Source organism: Balaenoptera physalus (genome assembly GCF_965194825.1).
Source record: "Balaenoptera physalus genome assembly, chromosome: 4".
Taxonomy (NCBI): domain Eukaryota; kingdom Metazoa; phylum Chordata; class Mammalia; order Artiodactyla; family Balaenopteridae; genus Balaenoptera; species Balaenoptera physalus.
In genome coordinates this window covers 54,612,202-54,636,639 of record NC_138891.1, presented here as the reverse complement: position 1 = coordinate 54,636,639, position 24,438 = coordinate 54,612,202, and the positions used below count along the sequence as shown (strand labels likewise).

General features: G+C 36.4%; 1 protein-coding gene across 5 annotated transcripts in view; it reads right to left on the bottom strand.

The window, feature by feature from the left end:
* Window positions 1–24,438, bottom strand: part of NAALADL2 (N-acetylated alpha-linked acidic dipeptidase like 2) — a 1,434,969-nt gene that overhangs the window by 1,006,421 nt on the left and 404,110 nt on the right. The window contains exon 4 of one of the 5 annotated variants that reach the window (XM_082458959.1): window positions 1,287–12,718. The exons of the other annotated variants lie outside the window; for them this stretch is intronic. The gene's annotated coding sequence lies outside the window, so the exon portion shown is untranslated. The remainder of the gene's footprint in view (window positions 1–1,286; window positions 12,719–24,438) is intronic. 5 annotated transcript variants of the gene reach the window in all.

The window sequence follows — 24,438 nt, the reverse complement described above, 5'->3', positions numbered from 1 at the left end:
AAAAGTCATTACCATGTTGTTTGCCTAATGGTGATTATTTATTTCCCCCCATTCTTCTACTTTTATTAACTGAATTTTACTGTAAGGAATACCTGTCCCTTCTCTACTGTTACAGATTGCATATTTGGATGCCCCCCAAATTCCTTTGTTAAAATCCTAAGCCCCAATGTGAAGGTATTTGGAGGTGAGGACTTTAGATTTAGATGAGGTCAGGAGAATGGTGCCCTCATCATAAGATTAGTGCCCTTATTAAGAAGAAGAAGAGACTCGAGAGCTCTCTTTCTGTCCCCCATGTGAGGATATAGCAAGAAGGCAGCGGTCTACAAGCCAAGAACAGGGCCTCCATCAGAACTCAACCATGCTGGCACCTTGATCTTAGACTTCCCAGTCTCCAGAACTGTGAGAAACAAACGTCTGTTATTTAAGCCACCCAATCTATGGTATTTATTTTGTTACAGTAGCCCAAGCTAAGACATCCACCTTGATTAATCTTTATTTATTCAATTACATATTTCTATCAATATGGACTCATAGATGTCTATTTAATCCTATGGATTAATACCCAAAACTATCATTTATTTTGTTTCAACTTCAGCCATCAGGAGCTTCTTCTGTTTGGCTCCCGTGCTTTTCTGACAATCCTCACCTCTTCTGAGCACTTTCTTAAACTCTCTCACCACAAGATGTTTCAGGTTCATCTTGTATTTACCTTGCCCCATTTGGAATCAACTATTTTTCCCAGGAGTCCCTGCTCTTTTAGTGAAGAATGATGTTGAGAAACTAGGACCTGGGGGTTGCATCATCTCAAAGTATGTCCCCAAGACACAGTTGCCCCTTGGTATATGAGGGGGGTTAGTTCCAGGGGCCACAGAAACCAAAATCCATGGATGCTCAAGTCCCTTATATAAAATGGCTTAGTATATTTAGTAGGCCTTCCGTATCTGTCTGTTCCTAGGAACCTGCAGATACAGAGGGGCCCACTGTATTTAGTAATTAAAAAGGGAAAGATAATAACTTTATATTAGAATCTTCACAGGCCTACTGTACCAAGTGATCAGGCTATTATCACCAGCAAGAAGACACAGTGACATCATAAACCCTTTGAAATAATGCATGGAGGACACAGCATCATTTCAGTGATACTACTATGAAAAAATACACCACTTCATTTCAGTCATGAGAACAATCAAACAAATCCAAATTGAGCAACTTTCTACAAAATAACTAATCAGCACTCTTCAGAAGAGTCAAGTTCATGAAGGAAACAGAAAAACTGAGGAACTTACTTACAAACTGGAGAGGTTAAGGAGAAATAATAACTAAATGCAACGTGAGATCATAGATAGGATCCTGGAACAGAAAAAAAGCATTAGGGGAAAAATTGATGAAATTCAAATAAGATCTGCACTTTATTTAATAGTACTGTACCAAAGTTAATTTCCAAGTTTTGAAAGTTGCGCAGTGGCTATGTACACTGCTAATACTAGAGAAAGTGGGGTTGGGAGATACATGGAAATGTGTTTTTTTTGCCACTTCTCAGCAAGTCTAAAATTAGTTTAAAATAAAGAGTTTTTTTAATTATTAAAGATAATGTAACTTATTCAGATGAAACAATTTATATTTTATGATATACTCTCTCTCACAACAAAGGAAAAGATGAAACAGACACTAATAAATGAATGACACATAAAAAGTTTCAATCCATGCCGAAGAATTTTGAATGAAAGTATTTTCCCACCAAACCTATGTTTTGATCTTTAAACTTCTAAGAACATAATTTCTAAAAGTAATACTTTCCATGAATTCTTATAATGAAATTTTGCCATATTTGAATTTATTTTACATTTGAGTCAAGTTATTTTAAGCAGTTTTAGAAGGAGAACTTTCAAAAAATTAAATGATTAATCATACACAGGGGACTTCCCTGGTGGTGCAGTGGTTGGGAATCTGCCTGCCAATGCAGGGGACATGGGTTCAAGCCCTGGTCTGGGGGGATCCCACATGCCGTGGAGCGACTAGGCCCGTGTGCCACAACTACTGAGCCTGCGCACCTAGAGCCCGTGCTCCGCAACAGGAGAGGCCACCACAATGAGAGGCCCGCCACTGCAACAAAGAGTAGCCCCGGCTCGCCGCAACTAGAGAAAGCCCACGCACAGCAGCGAAGACCCAACACAGCCAAAAAAAAAAAAAAAAAAAAAAAAATCATACACAGGCCTTGTAAAAGAAAAACAAGTAACAAAAGAACAAAAATACTGTAAAAAGTTAAGTGGCTTATTTCTAAAAAAACAATTAAATTGATTAACTTTATTGAGCACATATTTCTGCCAAATACTCTTCTAGAGATAATATTAAATTGCTAGATAGGGACTACAGTACACTGCAAAAATGGACACAATTTTTTACTCTTTCCTTGATCCATGTACTTTGCAATGCAACTCTACAGCTACTCCCATCATGAAGCAGAGTCTGTTACACACTCCTTGAAATCTGGCTTGGTTTTGTGACTTGCTTTGACCGAAAGAACACAGCAGAATTGACAGTACAACAGTTTCAAGACACCTTGTGTGCTCCTTCTCTGCCATAAGAAGCCAGGACTGACCTGTTGAAGTGCCATCACATGGAAGAGAGCCCAGTTTTCCCAGCAGAGGCTACCTTAGACCAAACTTCAGCACGTCAACCACCCTAGATCAGCAGAATTACCTACCTGACCCTCACAACTGACTGCAGTTGCACAGGCAAACCTGGCTGAGCTGCGGGGCTGGTGAGCAGTAAGAAGCCTTTCCATTTCAAGTCACTAAGTTTTGGGGTGGTTACTTTTGCAGCAATAGTTAACTGATGGAAGGCTGTTTTTTTCCCACTGTGCACACAAAAAAATGAGGTACAGAAATGTTAAATAAATTGCTCAAGTTTGCACCAGGATGAAGTGCAGAGGTACAATCCCACATCTGTCTGACTCCAAAAAGTATGTTTTCCATTATGCACTGCTGTCTCTCACATTCTTGTAAGGGTGTTCTTATTTTCATTATTTCTGTAAGCATACCAAATATCTTTCTTAGGCTCAATTTATACAATTATTAAATCCAACTACAGGTGAATAATCTATTCTGAATAACCACATACTAAATATTGTTCTGATTAAAGATACATTTATTATACTTGATATGCTTTCATAATCATCCTACATTCTTTTTTTTAACATGAAATCAAATATGTTACCTAATAACAATTACTATGTATCACAATGGATGCTTTCAAAATATGCTTCTTTATTTATTTGTTAAGTAACATTTTATTTTCATCATGAGTATTTAATATGGATTTTACAGTATAAATATAATATCATAAACATTCTTGAAGACATTTGACACAGTTTTATTCTCAATTTTAAAACATACACAGTAAATTATCAGCTAAACTTCGAAAATTATGATGAAAATTTTGTAGGATCTTTATTTCATCAGTCTATTAAATACAAATATCTTTGGAGCCAGGTTGCAATTGATGCTTTTCCTTATTTTTAATGCTCTAAAATTGATGGCCCAAAAAAGAGAGTAATAAATAGATCTAAAACAAATAAAAGTGAGACTGAAGCGCAACTTTCTTTTTATTAAACCATAAAGTACAAGCTCCAAATGGTTAATCTTATTTGATTTAGAAAAGACTTTCCAAGTATTTAATAAACAGCTTTCAATGGGCAAAATAGTTATATATACTGTCTCTAACCAAGGTTCTGTTGTGCTGGAGGTATTCAAGTAAACTAAATAATAGTATTTTGGAGTGACTGAAATGAAACCCATGGGATATTTCTGCACCATATGTTATCACAATTAAAGAACATCTTAACCAAAGCTACAGTTACACTACATTTACCTTCAGTTTCAGGTCTTTGTTCAATGTCATTGAATTAAAGTTGTGACCAAGCATTTTTAATATATATTTTGCCTTGACATGAATAACGTACTTTAAGACAGTAAGCATAATGCAAATATGCTGTCATTGATATTATGTTTATTTTGATCAGAAGGTTCTTGGGTTCTTTCTTAAATTCATTAAGAATTGGGAGTGAAGAATTATTTGCAGAATACATAAGTAACATTTTTAATAGACCATGTAAAAATTCAATCTTTGGTCCTCTTATGGATTGATATTAATTTATACTTGTAAAATTGGAAGTAACTGCTGAAACAAAGTCAAATCAAGTTCTTAATTTTAAAAGAGCTTCCAGCATGTAATAAATAAAGTTTCAAATGAGAACTATTGCCTGAAACACTTTGCCACTGCAGGTGTACTAGGGATGGTGAAAAGGCAGAAACAGTGCTAAAAATATCACATATGAAATCTAATGTAGGTAAATATACTAGACACTCTGTATTAGACTCTACAGATATATTTTGCATTTTCAATCTCTTTGATGTAATGAACTATAATATATAATATATAATATGAACTCTAACCATAAGATCTTGATGTGGATTGGGTGAAAAGTTAGGTCACATTTTTTCCTAAAATTGTTCATTTTATGATACAATTTAATTTTTAATCAATTAAAGTAAGTATTGACTTATTTTTTTTTCCTTTCTATTACTCTAATAAAATGATCTGAACACAATCCTTTTAAAAGAAATATACCTTGAACATCTGACATAACAGTCAATAGTGCTGAAACCAGACTGCTTGGGTTCCAAAACAGACTCTACCACTCACAACAGCTCTATAAAGTTGTCTCTACTTTAAAGCTGGGGAAACTAATGTTTAGAAAGTTACCTAACATTCCAATGTCAAACTCCATTACTGACAGAGGTGAGCTAGCAGAGCCTGATTCCAAAATCTGGCTCTTAATCACTAAGCTCTGATGCTTTAATATGAATAATCTCAAAATTACCTGAGTAAGCCTTAACACCAAGACAACACAGAAGACAATATGACACCTCCTCTGCTGCCTTCACTTAGAATGCATCACCCCCCCAACACATACACTATCTCACATGAAATAATCCATCCAACTTACTGCTTTAAAATTTTGTAAGCTTTACAATTAGACCATTTGAGCTTGACAAACATTTCTACTTTAATAAGTAGGCAATAAGACACCATATTTCCAAAATTGCCTTGTTTTCTGGAATACTTAGAACTTGTCCACAATTGATAGAAAGTTTATAGAGTTAAACTATAGCAGAGCTATTTTTATTTCTTATTTGTCTATCAAGTAGCAATTAAGCTTAACTCCCTTTATCTTTTCCCATCTCAAACATTCCAGAAAACTAAAATAAGACTCTGCTAAATCCCAGCATTTTCATCAAAACTCATGCACAAAAATATCCACAAGTGAAGCATTGTAGGGTTGGAGCAGGTGTGTATGATAGTTTACTTTTATTCCCTTATTGAATTCAAAGTCTTAGGCAGTCAGCTACAAAGATTTGGTCATTTGTTTCGTCTCCAAACTCATGCAGACTGGGATACTGATTCTCCAATAAACTCATCTTTAATAAGACTGCATATTTTTTTGAATTTTTGATTTTTAGTTTATTTTTTATAGAGCAGGTTCTTATTAGTTATCTATTTTATACATATTAGTGTATATATGTCAATCCCATCTCCCAATTCAACCCACCACCACCAAGCACCTCGCCACATTCCCCCCTTGGTGTCCATACGTTTGTTCTCTATATCTGTGTCTCTATTTCGGCCCCGCAAACTGGTTCATCTATACCATTTTTCTAGGTTCCACATATATGCGTTAATATACGATATTTGTTTTTCTCTTTCTGACTTATGTGGAAAGAAAGATCCTACTTATGTCTTCACTCTGTATGACAGTCTTAAGATCCATCCACATGTCTACAAATGACCCAATTTCGTTCCTTTTTATGGCTGAGTAATATTCCATTGTATATATATATCATATCTTCTTCATCCGTTTGTCTGTCGATGGGCATTTAGGATGCTTCCATGACCTGGCTATTGTAAATAGTGCTGCAATGAACATTGGAGTGCATGAGTCTTTTTGAATTATGGTTTTCTCTGGGTATATGCCCAGTAGTAGAATTGCTGGGTCATATGGTGATTCTATTTTTAGTATTTTAAGGAACTTCCATACTGTTCTCCATAGTGGCTGTATCAATTTACATTCCCACCAACAGTACAAGAGGGTTCCCTTTTCTCCACACCCTCTCCAGCATTTGTTGTTTGTAGATTTTCTGATGATGCCCATTCTAACTGGTGTGAGGTGATACCACATTGTAGTTTTGATTTGCATTTCTCTAATAATTAGTGATGTTGAGCAGCTTTTCATGTGCTTCTTGGCCATCTGTATGTCTTCTTTGGAGAAATGTCTATTTAGGTCTTTTGCCCATTTTTTATTGGGTTGTTTGTTTTTCTTAATATGGAGCTGCATGAGCTGTTTATATACTTTGTAGATTAATCCTTTGCCTGTTGATTCGTTTGCAAATATTTTCTCCCATTCTTAGGGATGTCTTTTCATCTTGTTTGTAGTTTCCATTGCTTTGCAAAAGCTTTTAAGTTTCATTAGGTCCCATTTGTTCACCTTTGTTTTTATTTCCATTACTCTAGGGGGTGAATCAAAAAAGATTTTGCTGTGATTTATGTCAAAGATTGTTCTTCCTATGTTTTCCTCTAAGAATTTTATAGTGTCCGGTCTTACATTTAGGTCTCTAACCCATTTTGAGTTTATTTTTGTGTATGGTGTTAGGGAGTGTTCTAATTTCATTCTTTTCCATGTAGCTGTCCAGTTTTCCCAGAACCACTTATTGAAGAGACTGTCTTTTCTCTATTGCATATTCTTGCCTCCTTTCTCATAGATTAGTTGACCATAGGTGCGTGGGTTTCTCTCTGGGCTTTCTATCCTGTTCCATTGATCAATATTTCTGATTTTGTGCCAGTACCATATTGTCTTGATTACTGTAGCTTTGTAGTATAGTCTGAAGTCAGGGAGTCTGATTCCTCCAGCTCCATTTTTGTCCCTCAAGACTGCTTTGGCTATTCGGGATCTTTTGTGTCTCCATACAAATTGTAAGATTTTTTGTTTTAGTTCTGTAAAAAATGCCACTGGTAACTTCATAGGGATTGCATTGAATCTGTAGATTGCTTTGGGTAGTATAGTCAATTTCACAATATTGATTCTTCCAATCCAAGAACATGGTATATCTCTCCATCTGTTTGTGTCATCTTTGATTTCTTTCATCAGTGTCTTATAGTATTCTGAGTAGAGTTCTCTTACCTCCTTAGGTAGGTTTATTCCTAGGTATTTTATTCTTTTTGCTGCAGTGGTGAATGGGAGTGTTTCCTTAATTTCTCCTTCTGATCTTTCATTGTTAATGTACAGGAAAGCAAGAGATTTCTGTGCGTTAATTTTGTATCCTGCAACTTTAGCAAATTCATTGATTAGCTCTAGTAGTTTTCTGGTGTCATTTTTAGGATTCTCTATGTATAGTATCATGTCATCTGCAAACAGTGACAGTTTTACTTCTTCTTTTCCAATTTGTATTCCTTTTATTTCTTTTTCTTCTCTGATTGCCATGGCTAGGACTTCCAAAACTATGTTGAATAATAGTGGTGAGAGTGGACATCCTTGCCTTGTTCCTGATCTTAGAGGAAATGCTTTCAGTTTTTCACCATTGAGAATGATGTTTGCTGTGGGTTTGTCGTATATGGCCTTTATTATATTGAGGTAGGTTCCCTCTATGCCCACTTTCTGGAGAGTTTTTATCATAAATGGGTGTTGAATTTTTTCAAAAGCTTTTTCTGCATCTATTGACATGATCATATGGTTTTTATTCTTCAATTTGTTCATATGGTGTATCACATTGATTGATTTGCATATATTGAAGAATCCTTGCATCCCTGGGATAAATCCCACTTGATCATGGTGTATGATCCTTTTTTTTTTTTTTGTATGATGCTTTTAATGTGTTGTTGGATTCTGTTTGCTAGTATTTTGTTGAGGATTTTTGCATCTATATTCATCAGTGATATTGGTCTGTAATTTTCTTTTTTTGTATTATCCTTGTCTGGTTTTGGTGTCAGGGTGATGGTGGCCTCTTAGAATGAGTTTGGGAGTGTTCCTTCCTCTGCAACTTTTTGGAAGAGTTTATGAAGGATGGCTGTTAGCTCTTTTCTAAATGTTTGATAGAATTCACCTGTGAAGCCATCTGGTCCTGGACTTTCATTTGTTCAAAGATTTTTAATCACAGTTTCAATTTCATTACTTGTGATTGGTCTGTATATATTTTCTATTTTTTCCTGGTTCAGTCTTGGAAGGTTATATCTTTCCAAGAATTTGTCCATTTCTTCCCGGTTGTCCATTTTATTGGCATAGAGTTGCTTGTAGTAGTCTCCTAGGATACTTTGTATTTCTGCTGTGTCCATTGTAACTTCTCCTTTTTCATTTCTAATTTTATTGATTTGAGTCCTCTCCCTCTTTCTTTTGATTAGTTTGGCTAAAGGTTTATCAATTTTGTTTATCTTCTCAAAGAACCAGCTTTTAGTTTTATTGAACTTTGCTACTGTTTTCTTTGTTTCTATTTCATTTATTTCTGCTCTGATCTTTATGATTTCTTTCCTTCTACTAACTTTGGGTTTTCTTTGTTCTTCTTTCTCTAGTTCCTTTAGGTTTAAGGTTAGATTTTTTATTTGAGATTTTTCTTGTTTCTTGAGGTAGGCTGATATTGCTATAAACTTCCCTCTTAGAACTGCTTTTGCTATATCCCATAGGTTTTGGATCATCGTGTTTTTGTTGTGATTTGTCTCTAGGTATTTTTTGATTTCCTCTTTGATTTCTTCAGGGATCTCTTGGTTATTTAGTAACGTATTCTTTAGCTTCCAGGTGTCTGTGCTTTTTACGGTTTTTTCCCTGTAATTGATTTCTAATCTCATAGCATTGTGGTTGGAAAAGATGCTTGATATGATTTCAATTTTCTTAAATTTACTGAGGCTAGATTTGTGACCCAAGATGTGATCTATCCTGGAGAATGTTCCATGTGCACTTGAGAAGAAAGTGTAATCTGCTGTTTTTGGATGGAATGTCCTATAAATATCAATTAAATCTATCTGGTCTATTGTGTCATTTCCAGCTTGTGTTTCCTTATTCAATTTCTGTCTGGATGATCAGTCCACTTGGTGTAAGTGAGGTGTTAAAGTTCCCCACTATTATTGTGTTACTGTTGATTTCTTCTTTTATAGCTGTTAGCAGTTGCCTTTTATATTGAGGTGCTCATATATATAGATATAGATATATATGTTATATCTTCTTCTTGGATTGATCCCTTGATCATTATGTAGTGTCCTTCATTGTCTCTTGTAACATTCTTTATTGTAAAGTCTGTTTTATCTGATATGCGTAATGCTACTCCAGCTTTGTTTTGATTTCCATTTGCATGGAATATCTTTTTCCATCCCCTCACTTTCAGTCTGTATGTGTCCTTAGGTCTGAAGTGGGTCTCTTGTAGACAGCATATATATGGGTCTTCTTTCTGTATCCATTCAGTGAGCCTGTGTCTTTTGGTTGGAGCATTTAATCCATTCACGTTTAAGGTAATTATCAATATGTATGTTCCTATGACCATTTTCTTAATTGTTTTGGGTTTGTTTTTGTAGGTCCTTTTCTTCTCTTGTGTTTCCCGCTTAGAGAAGTTCCTTTAGCATTTGTTGTAGAGCTGGTTTGGTGGTGCTGAATTCCCTTAGATTTTGCTTGTCTGTAAAGCTTTTGATTTCTCCATCGAATCTGAATGAGATCCTTGTCAGGTAGAGTAATCTTGGTTGTAGTTTCTTCCCTTTCATCACTTTAAGTATATCATGCCACTCCCTTCTGGCTTGTAGAGTTTCTGCTGAGAAATCAGCTGTTAACCTTATGGGAGTTCCCTTTTATATTATTTGTCGTTTTTCCCTTGTTGCTTTCAATAATTTCTCTTTGTCTTTAATTTTTGTCAATTTGATTACTATGTGTCTCGGCGTGTTTCCCCTTGGGTTTATCCTGCCTGGGACTCTCTGCGCTTCCTGGACTTGGGTATCTATTTCTTTTCCCATGTTAGGGAAGTTTTCAACTATAATTTCTTCAAATATTTTCTTGGGTCCTTTCTCTCTCTCTTCTCCTTCTCGGACCCCTATAACGTGAATGTTGGTGCATTTTATCTTGTCCCAGAAGTCTCTTAGGCTTTTTTCATTTTTTTTTTTTTTCCTTTATTCTGTTCCATGGCAGTGAATTCCACCATTCTGTCTTCCAGGTCACTTATCCATTCTTCTGCCTCAGTTATTCTGCTATTGACTCCTTCTAGTGTATTTTTCATTTCAGTTATTGTATTGTTCATCTCTGTTTGTTTGTTCTTTAATTCTTCTAGGTGTTTGTTCTTTAATTCTTCTAGGTCTTTGTTAAACATTTCTTGCATCTTCTCGATCTTTGCCTCCATTATTTTCCTGAGGTCCTGGATCATCTTCACTATCATTATTCTGAATTCTTTTTCTGGAACGTTGCTTATCTCCACTTCATTTAGTTGTTTTTCTGGGGTTTTATCTTGTTCCTTCATCTGGTACAAAGTCCTCTGACTTTTCATTTTGTCTATGTTTCTGTGAATGTGGTTTTCCTTCCACAGGCTGCAGGATTGTAGTTCTTCCTGATTCTGCTGTCTGCCCTCTGGTGGATGAGGCTATCTAAGAAGCTTGTAAATAAGACTGCATTTAAAAAATGTCCTTTGAAGTTTGTTATAACTAAATGTTACATATAGGAGAAAATTTTCCTTTCTAAAGAAATTTCTGTGATATTGGAGGAACTTACACTTATTTACTACCTATTCTAATTCATGGTTTATGTTTGACACTTTACATACATTATTACCTTTTATTCTCTCAACAACAATATTATTACTTTAACTTTATGTATAGGAAACTGGGGCTCAAGATAGTTATGTAACTTATTGAAAGTCTCACACCTAGAGAGATCAAACTGTTATTACAGATTCAGATCTATCTACTAACCAAGTCCACGCCCATTGCACTCTATATGGCACCAAATATTCATTCTCTAATGTGATTTTTAATCAATCAAATGTAAAACCAGAAAAAGTGGACCCTGCATATGAAATATGTAATCTTTTGCTTAGAGAAATTATAGAATTTTTTGAAGACTATTTCTAGAATTTTACTTTCCTCCGTTTGGGCTCCATGAGTCAACTGCTTTAGTCTTCCAAACCTCTCAGCTTAGACAAGACTAATATTTCCTCTTTACAACATTTTATCATATTAGAAAATATTAGAATACATTAAGAATAGTAGTAATAATTTCAAAATTGTAACACATAAAACTTTGTATTCTTCATTAATTTTTTACAAAAGAAAAATTAACCCAATTGGCAGGTATAGAGAAAAGAAAGATTAAAAAACAAAAAGACCATTTACTGAGCACCAGTTATGGTGCAATATATTGTTTTACTTGGTTTAATCTTTGAACATTAGCCCTTTTTCCTGATGGGAATCCAAGTTTGAGAGAGATTGACTGACTTGGCAGGTGACACAGCTAGTGACCTGATTTGGAGGCAACTCCCTCCAAAGCCCACCACAACCCAGAGCTCCTATCCCAGGGCAGGTATTCTATGAATATGTATTATTCATTAATCAGATGCCCTGCCACAGGACTGAGGCAAAGTCAATGAAACACAAGTTACTAGCAAACATAGCTTTCCTCATTCATATATTCAGAGTGAACCCCTTTTGTTAAGTGGTTTCATTTGAAGCAATGTTTTCATAGGAAGGTAGTAAGAGATGATCCTATGATACCTCAAGAAACCTCTGGAACACTTACAGATGAAAACATGTATATCAGCAACACTGCTGTGATAGCTGGTTTTATTAAAGATGAGTCTTGAAAATCATAACGTTTTGTTGGTAACAGACTGGTTGGCAAGTCAAGTGAAAATAGTTTGTGGAGAAAGTTTTACCAAAACTCTTTCAAATCAAAGTCATAATACTATATTTCATCCAGTCTATGACATCATTGATTCTCATATGCATTACAAGATACTTAAATAGTGAAGGGGCCAATGGCAGTTATAAGGTACTGTCAAGTGGAAGATGCATCCAAATTTCAGGGATATTAAAATATAGAAAAAAATGCATCTTAGACACATGAAGTATCATAGATATTATCAATGCATTTTAATGTCAAAATACATTGGGATATTTTGAAAGCAAACACAATGACTGGATTATCATGTACAAGCCACTAGTCTCTAATTCCAAATATTTTTATAAATAATCCTGCCAGCAGAGTTATGAGAGATTAATGATACCATACCACAAGGAAGCCCCCAGGAACAGCAGCAACTGGGAAATATCAATACCTAATTCTAAACATGTTCTGATTATGAAGCAGACCATTGCCAACAATTAACCTTGTCATATTTTATTGTATCTAAATATTTTCTATCCTGGGCCTCATACTTAGGAACACTGATAGCCATTAAGTTACAAAAAATTAACAAGGGGAAGAAAGGCTGTAAAACTAGAAAAGGAGGGGTGACTATGATTTTATCCATTTGCATTAAATTGCTCAAGAAGCAAATCATATCAACAGTAAAAATATCTTTTAGATGACTTGCCCCGCATATTGGTTACCTAGGATTCCAATGAACCATTTAGCTATCGCAGCCTTAGGGCATCCATGTATTGGCAATTTACAGAAGTTTTCTTCACCTAATTTGTTCTGCTATTCCTAAGAAGGAAAAAAAAAAAAAACTCAGTTACCTTAGCAACTGCAAGGTTACATTTTATCTCGAAGCTGCAGAGCTTTTTGGGGGGGAAAAAAAAAGAGTGCATCAGTGCTAACATTCCATCCTCACTGGGTGATGGCTTTAGTAGTCAGGGTGAGAATAACATGCAAATACCTTTATCTTCCTTCTGCCCCACCCTCAATGACAGTACTTTGCATGGATTGTCTTCAGGTTTTTTTTCTTTTATGAGAAATGAGGGAATCACTGATATCAAATATGGATAAAAAGAAACTCTCAGAGACAGGCTACAGAGGGGGTAGTTCATCACAGCTGACCTTTGTTATTTCTGTGAGAAGAGAAATTGGTGGACAATTGGCAATTGTTATAATGGGAAAATAAACATCCTGTCAAGTGTCAGTGGCTGGAAAGTCAATTTCTAGCCCTAATAGAAGAGAGCTGTAAGCCTGTCTGCAGAAGAATAGATTTTTCAGAAAGTACTAACTTAAAAACACATTTTAACAATTTAATTCAAAAATCACTCTAAGGGCTGTGGTTCTTGCAGCTTACATACTTGAGGCTACATAGTAAAGGGCACTTGTCAGATCTTAGCATGTGACTTCAGCAATGCCTGAGGTATGATTGACTTTAAAAATCAACTCAGGAATAAGGGAAATGGGCGAGAAAATGAAATATAAGAAAGCATATTAGGTCTCTTTTCCTTAAAATGACTGAAACCCAAATTGAAGCAGCTTGACAATAAAAAGGAATATAAACCCTCATGACCTTGGCTTCCCCAAACTCCCAGCTTCATCTCCTCCAGGCTGGGAGCCAGCCTTGCTCTGCCTGGGTTCCTTCTCCTGGCACAGTGGCCTGGAAGCTTTCTGTAGGTGGTGAGCTGAGCAATCTGACCAGTCACCTCTTTTGTTTGCTGTCTCTCGGGACTCACTTCTTTTCATTGCCTAATGCCCACGTCTTGAGTGCTGTTGCTTCAAAAGCTGTGTACAATATGTATTTATTTCAAGCAGGAGGGTGTTTCTAGTCTCTGCTATTCTAGCTTAACCAGAAGGGCAAGTCCTTTCTCTCCTCCAGCGTTTAATAACACAAGGATCACTGATTGATTGCCCCTGCTTGTGTTCTATTCTCCTAAACGGACAGTCACTACATCCAAGCCAAGGGGACAACATGATTAGCAAGAGCTGAGTCATGTATCCAACTGGTGGATCTATTTTTTCTCTTCCTAGTTTCAGGGAAAAAGTAAAACTATTTGCCAGACGACCAAAACTAATAGCTATTAGACTCCACTTCAGAAAACATGTTTTTATCTAAAAAAATGACTTTGGGGGGGATGTCAATTCCATTCTAAACTTATTCATGGTTCATGGTCTCAAGCATTCCTGGAACATATGCTCTGTGCCTGGTGATGGCAAGGGGAACACTGAGGTGAACAAGATGCAAGTGTGGCCCTGACGGCTTACATTCCGGAGTTTTTCCTTTGCAAGGCTTTCCAGTTCTGTAGAAACCTTCACAGACTCTACCTCCTCTGCTCTGCACAATGGTTCTGGGATCTATTTGGCGTAGAAGGGTACATTATTGATTTTGGACCCATCATTCAGAAGTCTCATTTTAAACATGAAGAAACAAGGAAAGCGGAGGGTCAGGTCCCATGTCAAAGGTGAAGTGACTGTTAAGTAGCAAACTTGATGTTGTTGAAGTGTTGAATGTGGTGTGAATGGAGGCCTCTCATACACTCCCCACTGCTCTCTTCACTGTATCAAAGAGTGTCATCCTGCCTGGACTGCAGGGCTGGATATTAACCCTCTCCCTCAAATGTGCAATTTTATCTCCTGCTGTTTTTAAACCAAAAAAATTACCCCATCCTTCAATGAATAAAACTCATTCACTATTTTCTTATCTTCACTGCCTATCCTTCAGTCCCCACCCCACAGCCAAGGAATGCCTCTTTCTTTTCTTTAGTTCACTCATAAGACCCACATTTAATAAACTGGCAACATTCTTATAACATAATGTTGAGTGGGGAAAATTTTAATAAATCTCTATATAAAAAATGATCAAATATTATTTTAAAATATGTTATACACACATGCAAAGACCGTAAGATAATATGCCAAAATATTAATAGATTTTTAAAAAATCTGAGTTGCCATCTTACAGGTGATTTTTACTTTTCATTCTTTTTTGTATTTTCTAAATTTTTGACAATTAGCATGGTTTATATATAAAGTTAGTCTTAAAACTAACCTCTAAAAAAATCTACCTCTTGGTGAAAATCTTCCTTGATTAGCCCAATATAATAAAAGGTATTACTTTATTTGCAATATTACATAATGCATTGCAAACATTATGATATACTCTATGTGTGATTATTTATTATTTCTAAGTTATATATTTGAAGGCAGAAAACATGTTTTTATCTTTTTAAATCTTCTAATAATTAACTTGCTCAAAGTAATTAATCAAATGACTTCTAAAACTGTACACTTCTTGCTTGTGAATCTTGAAGGACATTCAAATAATAAAGACAGCTGACATTTTTTGAGTTCATACTATATACTAGGTTCTGTTCTAGGCAGTTTTATATGTTCTATCCCATTTAGTCCTCAGAATTATCCTTTAACAATTTTCATTTTATATATGAGGAAACTCAAATGTAGGGACAGATCAATTATTTAATGTTTCACAGCTAGGAAGTAACAGAAACAGTATTTGAAACCAACTAGGTGACCCCATAGTCTGTGATCTGAGCCACCACACAATAGTTTTCATTCTTCAACAACAGTAAAATCTCCATGGGACAGGGATGAAGTGTTGAAGAGGGATTTATAAAGGTTGTTTACCACCCATTTCCTCATAGGAATAATATGAGTACCTGCCTCAAAGCACTGTTTCAATAATTAAATAAATATGTGATCATGACTTAGCACAAGTGCCTGGTACATACAGTGTGTTCTATAAAAAATTAGTCCATTTATGTAATAGCTAGTGTGAACTCAGTTAGCTTGGAATAGCTACAAGATTATGCAGATTTTTTTTAGGAGTAAGTGTGAACTAAAAACATGCCTCCACCCTACGAAAATCTGTTTACTATAGGCTTTTTTGGAAGAGCTTTCGTGTATAATTAAGGTTGCTGTAGACATTTCTCTTTGAGACTCCCCTTTTCTTGAAAAACCAGAGGCTTTGGTTTACATTTTTATTTTGAAATGAATGGATACTGCCATAGGATTACGGATTGGTTATCATAATCAAACCAGAAACATATCAATCTTTAGTCTCGTTTCAAACAAATAAATAAAAACGTAAGAAAGCCAGGTTCAAATCTTGCGTGTTTTAGCAAACAGGTCAAATTTCAACACGATAATAAAATAAATACAGGGAATTTTGTTTAACTCCAGACCCTAATATTTATGAAAACATGGAGCTACTTTTCTATAAGATCTTACTAGAAATTCCTCCTCCATCTCTCTTTTCTTCAGTTCCTTAGCTATACCTGCATAGGTATCCTCAAATTCAGCCTACTCTGAAAATAATTTTCTAAGGCTTAGTGAAAAAAAGACTAATTTCTATAGCCACCAGCCTGTTTCTAGAGCCACAGTTGATTGATGGCTTACAAAGCCTTTTTATACAGCACTGACATTTTAAAGATACTGGCCAGTCTGAACTTTCCATCTGGTGTGTCTGACTTCCTTTGTCCCACTTTCCCGCAGTGACTTATTTTGTCCTTGAGCTCTAAAACTACTTTGATTTAATTTATGCCTGTGGGCTTGGGGGAAGTTTATTTAAACAAGAAATGAATGTAATGCCTCCAATGGTGCATGGTGATGGGGAAGCAAATCCCTGACTCCCTGGCATTTATATGTGTAATAACTCCACCATCAAGTACAATCAGAGAGATGTTCCAGAAACTTCCATGCACTTACATAAAACTAACAAGAGAAGTGGGCAATGCTTGCAAAATGAACAGGAAGAGGGAGGAAATTAATTTATTTCAGACCAAAACAAATCCACATTCTGTGTTTTGAAAAGAGATCACTGATATAAATATGACATATATTACTTAGTGCTGGGGAAGCAGTTAATACTTTTTAAAACACACTTTTACACATTATATCATTAAAATTTCATTCATAGCAACACAAAATAGTTTTCTCAGAGTCTTGCAGGAGGTCAACTATTGCAGATCTGGCTCTTTACTCAGGGAGTTTCTACTAGAATAATGACTCTGTCTCAATCTTCCTTCTGTTTTGTTTACACAAAAATAAATCTAAAGCATCTTCTGTACAATAGATCCAAGTGCAATCATATTTATGTTATTAATTAACACAATTAATGTTTTACTTTGAAGACCAGTAGCATAACACCTTTATAGATGCCATCATAGAGAAGGCAGACATTGGAGACTTGGTTAAAAGTTGTTTAGCAGTGAGAAGTAGGTTATTATATAAGAATCATGCGAAATTTGAGAACAGTTTTGAAATATTAATACAAATGGGCTATCCATTTTGGAAGCTATACACGACAAGGTTCAAGTCTCAGGCAGGATGTCACTCATCTCCCAAAAGGTTTCTGAGTGTCTCCTTCTACCATTCAGTATTATGCTCAAATAATTAAAGAAGCACTAGAAAAGAGTCATCAGATCTCAGTTCAAGCAGTAGTTTCATCCTGGGTAAGTCACTTCATCTTTTTTTTTTAGACCTAAGATTACTCATCCATAAAACAAAAACTCTAACTTCCAGAATATTTAAAATCTATTCTGGGGCTGGTACTATTCTTTTGGTCTAAGAACTAGGAAGGTAATTCTGCTGAAAAAAATATGATGGCTTCTCCAATAAAAAATGAATGAGTTTGCAATTATGATTCAGATTGAGTGACAGGAATTATGTGGATGAAAGTGGTACTTGCTAGGCACAAATTATGAGTTATTTGTGCAAAAGTTTCTACTCTTCTCCAAAAAAATTAATTAAAAAAAAAGTTTTTTTTCTCAATACCACTATCATTTTTAGAAAAGGACTCAGTGGTTTAAAATAAAAATTCACCTATAATAACTCAAATATTTAAAGAAAAAAAAGTCAGAAGTCACATTGAAAGCAAAGAAATGATACTAGAATCTGGGATGAGGTGATTAATGAAGCTCTTAGCTTCTACATTGTCTTCTATTATTGCAAAACAAATTACTCAAAAACTCAGGAACTTGAAACATCAAACAAATATTATCTCATACCTTCTGTGGGTCAAGAATCAGAGCACGGCTTAGCTAGGGGCTTCAGGTTCTAAGTCCCTTATGAGGTTGCAGTCAGTGTATTGTTCAAGGGCTTTGATCTTATCTGAAGCACTACTGTGGTTAGTTCTATTTCCAAGTCCACTCACATACTGTTGGCAAGATTCAGTACTTTTCAGGCTGTTGAACTGAGGACTTCAGTTCCTCACTATGCTGCTGGCTAGGGGTCTCCCTCAATTCCTTGCCATGCGGGCTTCTCAACAGTCTGTTGACTTTCCTCAGAACAATTGAGAGAGAACACCCAAGATGAAAGCCACTGTTTTTTATAACCTAATATCAGAAATGACATTCCATTACTCAAGCCAGAGGTAAGTCATTAATTAGAGGCAAGTCAGTAAATCCAGCCACACTGAAGGGAAGACTATGACAAAAGGGCATGAATATTGAGAGGCAGGGATCATGGGAGACCATCTTAGAGGCTGCCTAACACAGCTCTGTACATTCGAAGCAAAAAGATGTAAACACACTGATTGTACAGTTCTTATTAGATGATAAAATGATAGTTATTCATGCTTTATGGAAATTTATTCATGTCAATAGTTCTAAAAGAATTTTTGTACGCATTTGTTTGCAAAGACCATTGACCAATGTAATATATAAAGTCCTCAATAGTTGCTTTGTACATTATTCAGAAATATCCTTCATAGTCATATCAAAGTAGTAAACTATGAATGAGGGTATTTAAATGGGAACAATCTAATGTTACTTTCTAGGAATTTAATATGATAAAGAATCCAGAAAAAGTAGAGAATTAATATGTACGCAGTTTTCAAAACTTTAGTGTGCTTAAGATTAAATTATTCACGTACAAAAGTAAATGTCCAGGTACACATTAGTTGTACTAAATGAAATCTCTGGGAGATGGGCATCGATTTTTTTTTTTTTTTTACTTTTTATAAGTAGTCCAGATAATTCTGATGTATCAGATCTGGAAACCACAGAAACACTTCTTTATACCATCCCTTTCAACTGTCAATTGTCTCTTCTACATTCTTGGCAGATAATACAATAAAGACCCTTCTGGCTCTGTAGCAGGCATTTCAGCATGCAGTTCTCTGGTCAAGTTGGTGAAAATTTCCAAACCAGTTATCAGGCAAAACAAAAAATCAGAATGTGAAAAGAAAAACTGAGATAAAATTCTTTGTTTTTTTAATTGATAGAATTCAAGGAATTAAGAGGTATTACAGAATTCCACATTTGAGTTTCATGTTTTTATTTTAAAAGTTTTACTTGTCATTATGCTTATGGTGTTTGTATCTTATGCAAGTTTTATCCACGAATACAATCTTTCTTTCATACCTGCTACAGTTTCACTATATTGTTACCAATTAACCTCAAGAATATGCAGTAGAAAATACAGGAATTCTAAAACTTATTCTCAAGTTTGCCAAAATTCTTATTTAAAAATAACTTTTTTAGGTATGAAGATGTCTAGAAAAGTGACGATCTTATGCAAAATTATATTCCAAGGTAAGTGATATACAATTGATTGGTTGTGCTGTTGGCCAGAGCAATTAGCATTTAAGTACTGAGTTAAATGATATAGCATATGGATAGCCATTGAATAGTTTTGGTGTTGTCAGCTATACAAAGCTTTATGGTTTGAAAAACTTAACATAGTTTTCTGGAAGAACTAGAATTAAAGACATTATAGTACATTTAGAACATTGATAATTATTATTGATATTTATTAGATATATAAATTTTTACCATTAGACTAATTATAAATTGTTATTACAAAGTAAGAAAAACACTACGGAATGACTAATTTTGACAGCCTTAAAAATATCCATACAGCAATCCCATAAGGAACAAGGACAAAAGTTTTAATGTTATGTATATGACCTACCCTGCCTGAATTTAGACTATTTAAAACTAAAACTCCCTTCATCCTACATAATAGAAAAAAAAATGCTTAATAATTAAAACAAGTTCATCAAACCCCATGAATATATACAAAGCAGCAAAAATGGTGATGCTACTATTTCACATAAATTGAGAGAATTATTGCCTCAAGCTATAAGGACTATGGGAACAACAAAATAAAAGTAACAGCAGCTCCAGCTGTTAGTATAAACAGAAATAGGAAGCCCTTCCATTTGTAAAGGAAAGGACACATGTTTTCTAGTCTCTAACAGAAAACCATGCAACATTTCTCCCAATTACAGTTATTTACTATTATGTATTAGATTATTAGAATGTTCTTGCTATCTTTGACAATAATAGGCCTTCTTGCAAGTAGCTAAGCAATCTAGGATTTTAGTAATGTGTAAAAAATTTTGATTATACAGGCAGTGGGTGGCTTTTGTCATTTACTTTAACCTAGTAGGCAATACCAAATCCTAGAATGCTAAACCACCAAGGTAGACTTTCCATCTGACAAATGAGAGTGATAACTGCTTTACACAAATGTATAGAGAACTTATAAACATGAAATTGATAAGAATAAACTCTATTAAATTCTTATATGGAAACAAACAAAAAAAAGGTACTGATGAACCTAGTTGCAGGGCAGGAATAAAGAAGTAGACACAGAAAATGGTCTTGAGGAAATGGGGTGGGAGGGCAAAGCTGGGGCAAAGTGAGAGTAGCATCAACATATATACACTACTGACTGTAAAATAGTTGGCTGGTGGGAAGCAGCAGCATAGCACAGGGAGATCAGCTCAGTGTTTTGCGATGACCTACGGGGTGGGATAGGGAGGATGGGAGGGAGGCTCAAGAGGAAGGGGATATGGGGACATGTGTATGCATATGGCTGATTCGCTTTGTTGTGCAACAGAAACTAACACAGTATTGTGAAGCAATTATACTCCAATAAAGATTTATTAAAAAAAAAATTCTTAATAAGTTGGTGCCATATCGCCCAATATAGTTTTCTAACATCTTCTTCGTCATCATTATTCAAAGCAAATTTTAGGGAGAACTTTTCGTGTGTTAGATAGAGGCTGGCTATTGGAGACACAAATTGAATAAGACATAGACTATCCCCTTGAAAACTCATGGCTAAATGAGTTTGCATTACTAAGTATTTTGCATTACTCTAGAAGACTGGATTTAAATTAGGGATTTTTAAATATACATTTTAAAAACTTTTATACATTATATTCCCTATAGACCCAGAAAGGATATCAAGACAGTTACAAAAAAGTTTCTACATTGGAGGAGGAGCTTCAAGATGGCGGAAGAGTAAGACGTGGAGATCACCTTCCTCCCCACAAATACATCAGAAATACATCTACATGTGGAACAGCTCCTACAGAACACCCACTGAACGCTGGCAGAAGACCTCAGACTTACAAAAAGGCAAGAAACTCTCCACGTACCTGGGTAGGGCAAAAGAAAAAAGAAAAAACAGAGACAAAAGAATAGGGACGGGACCTGCACCAGTGGGAGGGAGCTGTGAAGGAGGAAAGGTTTCCACACACTAGGAAGCCCCTTTGTGGGCGGAGACAGCAGGTGGCAGAGAGGGGGTGCTTTGCAGCCACGGAGGAGAGTGCAGCAACAGGGGTGCGGAGGGGAAAGCGGAGAGATTCCCGCACAGAGGAGCAGTGCCGACCAGCACTCACCAGCCCGAGAGGCTTGTCCGCTCACCCGCCGGGGCGGGGGGCGCTGGGAGCTGAGGCTCAGGCTTCGGTCGGATTGCAGGGAGAGGACTGGGGTTGGCTGCGTGAACACAGCCTGAAGGGGGCTAGTGCGCCACAGCTAGCCGGGAAGGAGTCCGGGAAAAAGTCTGGAGCTGCCGAAGAGGCAAGAGACTTTTTCTTGCCTCTTTGTTTCCGGGTGCGTGAGGACAGGGGATTAAGAGCGCCGCTTAAAGGAGCTCCAGAGACGGGCGCGAGCCGCGGCTATCAGCACGGACACCAGGAACGGGTATGAGATGCTAAGGCTGCTGCTGCAGCCACCAAGAAGCCTGTGAGCAAACACAGGTCACTCTCCACACTTCCCCTCCCGGGAGCCTGTGCAGCCCGCCACTGCCAGGGTCCTGCGATCCAGGGACAACTTCCCCGGGAGAATGCAGGGTGCGCCTTAGGCTGGTGCAACGTCACGCTGGCCTCTGCCGCCGCAGGCTCGACCCGCATCTGTACCCCTCCCTCCCCCCGGCCTGAGTGAGCCACAGCCCACGAATCAGCGGCTCCTTTAACCCTGTCCTGTCTGAGGGAAGAACAGATGCCCTCAGGCGACCTACAGGCAGAGGCAGATCCAAATCCAAAGCTGAATGAACCCCAGGAGCTGTGCAAACAAAGAAAAGAAAGGGAAATTTCTCCCAGCAGCCTCAGGAGCAGCGGATTAAATCTCCACAATCAACTTGATGTACCCTGCATCTGTGGAATACCTGAATAGACAACGAATCATCCCAAATTCAGGAGGTGGACTTTGGGAGCAATGATATATATATATTTGTTCCCATTTTCTTTTTCTGAGTGCGTCTGTGTATGCTTCTGTGTGTGATTTTGTCTGTAGAGCTTTGCTTTTACCATTTGTCCTAGGGTTCTGTCTGTCCGTTTTTATTTTTTTTTTTACTTAAAGAAATTTATTTTCCTTCACAATTAATTTTTATATTTTATTTTAATACATTTATTTTTATTTTATTATTTTATTTTATTTTATTTTATTTTATTTTATTTTATTTTATTTTATTTATTTTATTTTATTTTATTTTATCTACTTCTTTCTTTCTTTCTTTTTTTTCCCTCCCTTTTATTCTGAGCCATGTGTAGGACAGACTCTTGGTGCTCCAACCAGGGGTCAGGGCTGTGCCACTGAGGTGGGAGAGCCAAGTTCAGGACACTGGTCCACAAGAGACCTCCCAACTCCACATAATATCAAATGGCGAAAATCTCCCAGAGATCTCCATCTCAATGCCAAAACGAAGCTCCACTCAATGACCAGCAAGCTACAGTGCAGGACACCCTATTCCAAACAACTAGCAAGACAGGAACACAACCCCATTCATTAGCACAGAGGCTGCCGAAAATCATAATAAGGCCACAGACACCCCAAAACACACCACCAGACGTGGACCTGCCCAACAGAAAGACAAGATTCAGCCTCATCCACCAGAACACAGGCACTAGTCCCTTCCACAGGAAGCCTACATTACACACTGAACCAACCTTAGCCACTAGGGACAGACACCAAAAACAACAGAAACTACGAACGTGCAGTCTGCATAAAGGAGACCCTAAACACAGTAAGCTAAGCAAAATTAGAAGACAGACAAACACACAGCAGATGAAGGAGCAAGGCAAAAACCCACCAGACCTAACAAATGAAGAGGAAATAGTCTACCTGAAAAAGAATTCAGAATAATGATAGTAAAAATGATCCAAAATCTTGGAAATAGAATGGAGAAAATACAAGAAACGTTTAACAAGGACCTAGAAGAACTAAAGAGCAAACAAACAGTGATGAACAACACAATAAATGAAATTGAAAATTCTCTAGAAGGGATCAATAGCAGAATAACTGAGGCAGAAGAACGGATAAGTGACCTGGAAGATAAAATAGTGGAAATAACTACTGCAGAGCAGAATAAAGAAAAAAGAATGAAAACAATAGAGGACAGTCTCAGAGACCTCTGGGACAACATTAAACGCACCAACATTCGAATTATAGAGGTCTCAGAAGAAGAAGAGAAAAAGAAAGGGACTGAGAAAATATTTGAAGAGATTATAGTTGAAAACTTCCCTAATATGGGAAAGGAAATGGTTAATCAAGTCCAGGAAGCACAGAGGGTCCCATACAGGATAAATCCAAGGAGAAATATGGCAAGACACATATTAATCAAACTATCAAAAATTAAATACAAGGAACAAATATTAAAAGCAGCAAGGGAAAAAACAACAAATAACACATAAGGGAATCCCCATAAGGTTAACAGCTGATCTTTCAGCAGAAACTCTGCAAGCCAGAAGGGAGTGGCAGGACATTTTTAAAGTGATGAAGGAGAAAAACCTACAACCAAGATTACTCTACCCGGCAAGGATTTCATTCAGATTGGATGGAGAAATTAAAACCTTTACAGACAAACAAAAGCTAAGAGAATTCAGCACCACCAAACCAGCTTAACAACAAATGCTAAAGGAACTTCTCTAGGCAGGAAACACAAGAGAAGGAAAAGACTACAATAATAAACCCAAAACAATTAAGAAAATGGTAATAGGAACATACATATCGATAATTACCTTAAATGTAAATGGATTAAATGCTGCAACCAAACGACATAGACTGGCTGAATGGATACATAAACAAGACCCGTATATATGCTGTCTAGAAGAGACCCACTTCAGACCTAGGGACACATACAGACTGAAAGTCAGGGGATGGAAAAAGATATTCCATGCAAATGGAAATCAAAAGAAAGCTGGAGTAGCAATTCTCCTATCAGACAAAATAGACTTTAAAACAAAGACGGTTTCAAGAGAC